At 39.0% G+C, this 5,325-nt stretch overlaps 1 protein-coding gene across 8 annotated transcripts in view; it reads right to left on the reverse strand.

Moving 5' to 3' along the window:
• Positions 1–5,325, reverse strand: part of MOCOS (molybdenum cofactor sulfurase) — a 366,395-nt gene that overhangs the window by 299,090 nt on the left and 61,980 nt on the right. The gene's annotated exons all lie outside the window — the stretch shown is intronic.

Here is a 5,325-nt window from a genome sequence, read left to right on the forward strand (position 1 = left end):
TTTACATGGGGAAAAGTGAGCCAGAATCAGTATTCTTACCCTACTACTTATATGTATGTATGTATGTATGTATGTATGTGTGTATATATATATATATATATATATATATATATATATATATATATATATATATATATATATATATATATATATATATATATATATATATATATATATATATATATATATATCCTGGTGTTGGCGCAGTGGTTAGGGCAGCGGCTTGGGATCCAAAAGCTCCTGAGTTCAAGCCCTGTTGGGCCACTGAATTAATACACCAAGGGGTTGACTCAGCCTGCCATCCTTCCGAGGTCGGCGAAATGAGTACCAGTGTACTGGGCCGGTGTACACCCCAGTTAAAATAGGCGTATATATATATATATATATATATATATATATATATATATATATATATATATATATATATATATATATATATATATATATATATATATATATATATATATATATATATATATATATATACACAGTAATACCTTGACATATGAATGCACTAACTTGACATACTAATGCAGCAGGGGGTTGACTCAGCCTGCCATCCTTCCGAGGTCGGTGAAATGAGTACCAGTGTACTGGGCCGGTGTACACCCTGGTTAAAATAGGTGTATATATATATATATATATATATATATATATATATATATATATATATATATATACATACATACATACATATACATACATATATACACATATTCATACATATACATACATACATATAGTGGTACGAATCTGGCAGCCATGAGCACTCAACATTCAGGTCCCCGTAGCTCAGTTATTTCGTTAAGTAAATGTGGATAGATAGCTCCCTTTCCCCTATGTCTAATGGGATTTAAGTGTACGTGCACTGTGAAGTTATTTTTTGATCGGATTTTTACCCCAACAACAACCCTCTGCTCGCGGCATTCTTCGCGCGCTCGACGGCATGAGGGCGTGTGAGTGGGCGGAATTCCATGCCTCAGGCGGTGTGGATTTCGCAGCAAATATGGTCACGAAGCGTTTCGCTCTGGCTTGGCCCAAATATGGGCACGGAGCGCTTCGTTCTGGCTTTGCGCCAAATAAGGGTATGCATCATCTTCCGCCCAATGGGCGACGCGCGGACCAAAGCTGAGGCGGTCCTTCTCAAGAAGGCGGAGCCGGGACACGCCATCCACCCAATGACAGCAGGCGACGGGGGAGCGGACCCGCCCCCAAAAAAAGATGGATTGATTGACGATTGCATCCCGTCTGCTGGAGCGCGCTTCTGTCTGGGTCTGCGGCAGGCTGCATCCCGCGCATCCAAGGCGTCTTGTCTGGCGCATTACAACAAACGGTCGACCATATCATCACGGGAGATCACCTCATCTCTCCTCTGGGTTTGGCTGCCTGGTCCGTTCTTTGGTGCCTGGTGCTCCAGGAAGGTGTGGTCGTCCAGCCGCGCGAACGCGGCTAGGTAGCCAGCCACGTTCTCTTCCCTCAGCTCGTCTCCCTCCCGAGCTGAAGGGGCAATAAAGACCTCAAGGTCCATCTCTTTCTGGGGTGTGTGTGTGTGTGTGTGTGTGTGTGTGTGTGTGTGTGTGTGTGTGTGTGTGTGTGTGTGTGTGTGTGTGTGTGTGTCCGTGGGCCCTGTCTCTAAGTAGAATTGTTTAAGGAAATGCTGGTAAATTTGATACCATATCATATCCCTGTGTCGTAAGAGGCGACCAGGGTTGCGTCAGGAAGGGCATCCGGCGTAAAAACATGTGCCAAATCACTATGCGGATCATACGGATGATCCGCTGTGGCGACCCCTAACGGGAGCAGCCGAAAGAAGAAGAAGATATAGATATATATATATATATATATATATATATATATATATATATATATATATATATATATATATATTTTTTTTTCAGGGTGTCCCAAAAAATGTACTCACTCTTTAAATGATAATAAATGAGTTGTTTATTGACTTAGAAACAAGATTAAGGTTAAATGTATAAATGAATAAATGCATGTTTACAAATGTTCAAACTGACGACCATCACGTTCCAAACACAGCCGATAACGCGGACCAATGGATTCAACAGCGTTGCGAATCATTAGGGTACCCTGTCATTCTGACAGGGAACCCTATTGTTTTTCTTCTGTTTATTTCCTTATTTTTTATTTTTTATTATTTATATTTTTCCGCCGGCAATTTTGCGGGTTCTTTCGCTTTATAAATCATTTTCTCAGGAACGGTAAGTCCGATCGACAGAAAAGTTTCACCATAGTCTGTATCTTTTTTGATAGCAAACTTTATTGGTAATTGTGACGTCATAGGTCACGTGGTATGGGCGCCATCTTGAAAAAACCGAAAAACTTTGGACCTCTGTTTCTCTGAAACTTTCTCGGGTAAAAATGTTTTCGCTTCATACATTTGAATAAACTCCTCAAGCGGAACAGGGGTGATTTTTCGTGAGGTCATCGGTCAAGAGGTGTGCCGGTCAAAATTCGTTAGGTACAACGCTGCATAGGAAAAATCTGAAATTTCTTGAGCCTCATCTGCACAACAATTGACCATAGAAAAAATATATTATGACGTCATGGGTCACTTGGTTCGGCAGCCATCTTGTTTTGGGAATTTTTTTTTTAAAAAATCTTCTTCTCCAGAACGGCTAAACAGATTGAGGCAAAACTTTACAAACACATTCCCCATGAGTTCCTTTATCAAGGTTGTTAATTTCTTATTGATCAGTCATACGGTTTGGCGGCCATCTTGAATTTACCCAAAACCTTCAAACATCTTCTTCTCCAGAACGGCTCGTCCGATCAAGGGGAAACTTCACAAACCTATTGGCCATGCGTAGGGAATGTAAGTTTGTTAATTTCTAATTGATAGGTCACATGGTTTGACAGCCATGTTGGATTCATGAAAAATATTAAATAATGTTTTCTCTGGAATCACATAACCTATCGAAGCGAAAATTTGCAACTATCATCCTCCATAATGTCTGCATTCATCGTAAAAATTATGACGTCACAAGTCACATGGTTTGGTGGCCATCTTGGATATAAAAACTGACCTTATCCGATTTATACGAAACTTCACACACTTGTTCGCGTCCCCGATGGAAAGCTGAATATAAAGTTATGATGTTATAGTTCACATGGTTCGGCAGCCATCTTGGATTGAAAATGAATAAATTTTAAAAATCTTCTTCTCCAGAACGGCAAGACAGATTGAGACGAAACTTTACACTTATATTCCCCATGTGGTGCTTTCTCAAGTTTGTTAATTTCTTCTTGATCGGTCACATGGTTTGGCGGCCTTCTTGAATTTAACCTAAAACCTTCAAACATCTTCTTCTCCAGAATGGCTGATCTGATCAAGGGGAAACTTCACACACGTATTGCACATGAGTAGGGAATACAAGTTTGTTAATTTCTAATTGATAGGTCACATCATTTGGCAGCCATATTGGATTTAAGAAAAATATTAAATAATGTTTTCTCTGGAACCGCTTAACCTATCGAAGCAAAAATTTGCAAATGCCATCTTCCATCAATTCTGCATACATGGTAAAAATTATTACGTCACAAGTCACATGGTTTGGCGGCCATGTTGGATTTAAGAAAAATATTAAATAATGTTTTCTCTGGAACGGCTTAACCTATCGAAGCGAAAATTTGCAACTGTCATCCCACATGATGTTTGCATAGATGGTAGAAATTATGACATCACAAGTCACATCGTTGGGCAGCCATCTTGGATAGAAAAACGAAGCTCTTCCGATTAACACGAAACTTCACAGACATGTTCCACGACACAGTTGAAAGCAGAATCTAAATTATTTTGTCATCTCATGCATCTCATGATGTATCAAGGGCCAAGGTCTGGGTAGTGCACACGAGTAGTGAATATAACTTTGTAAATTTCTAATTGATAGGTCACATTGTTTGGCAGCCATGTTGGATTTAAGGAAAATATTAAATAATGCTTTCTCTGGAACCGCTTAACCTATCGAAGCGAAAATTTGCAAATGCCATCTTCCATCAATTCTGCATATATGGTAAAAATTATTACGTCACAAGTCACATGGTTTGGCGGCCATGTTGGATTTAAGAAAAAATATTAAATAATGTTTTCTCTGGAACGGCTTAACCTACCGAAGCGAAAATTTGCAACTGTCATCCCCCATGATGTCTGCATACATGGTATCAATTATGACATCACAAGTCACATAGTTGGGCGGCCATCTTGGATAGAAAAACGCACCTTTTCCGTTAACACGAAACTTCAGACATCTTCCACAACACAGTTAAAAGCAGAATATAAATTTTTTTGTCATCTCATGTATCTCATGTTGTATCAAGGGCCGAGGTCTGGGTAGTGCACATGAGTGGTGAATATAACTTTGTTAATTTCTAATTGATAGGTCACATGGTTTGGCGGCCATGTTGGATTCAAGAATTATATTAAATAATGTTTTCTCTGGAACCACATAACCTATCGAAGCGAAACTTGGCCAATATAATCTACCCCCATGCCTGCATGCACGTTAAAAATTATGACATCACATGTCACATGGTTTGGCGGCCGTCTTGGATAGAATAAAGCACTTTGTTCGATAAAGACGAAACTTCACAAACGTGTTCCACTACACGGTTGGAAGCAGAATTTAAATTTATGATGTCATAGCTCACATGGTTCGTCTGCCATCTTGGATTGAAAATTAATAAATTTTAAAAATCTTCTTCTCGAGAACAGCCAGACAGATTGAGGCAAAAATTTACACAAACTCTCCGCAAGACATCCTTTCACAAGTTTGTTAATTTCTAATTGATAGGTCACATGGTTTGGCAGCCATGTTGGACTCAAGAATTGTATTAAATATTGTTTTCTCTGGAACCACATAACCTATCGAAGCAAGACTTGGCTACTATAATCTAGCCCCATGCCTGCACATATGGTAACAAGGACAAATGAGTCCAAGAGCTGCGTCCTAAAGGTTTTGTCTTCACCAGAAGAAGAAGAACAAGAACTTAAGAAGAAGAAGAAGAAGAAGAAGAAGAAGAAGAAGAAGAAGAAGAAGAAGAAGAAGAAGAAGAAGAAGAAGAAGAAGAAGAAGAAGAAGAAAAAAACAACTTCTGATATTTCATCACATGCCTTGACGGAGCCAATAGCGAGACCAGTCATGGACGAGCATCGTTCATGACAAGAAAATAGTGTATTTACGAAATTACAAATACATTAAATAGAATAATCTTTAAATAGTAACGTGAACTTTTCTAAACTTTAAAGCAAATGTCCAAATATATTTAAAAGTTCATGATAGACGCTCTCAAAAAGGCACCCTT

This window comes from Eptatretus burgeri, chromosome 3, assembly GCF_056783735.1.
Source record: "Eptatretus burgeri isolate ZD-2024b chromosome 3, Ebu_testis_v1, whole genome shotgun sequence".
Classification (NCBI taxonomy): domain Eukaryota; kingdom Metazoa; phylum Chordata; class Myxini; order Myxiniformes; family Myxinidae; genus Eptatretus; species Eptatretus burgeri.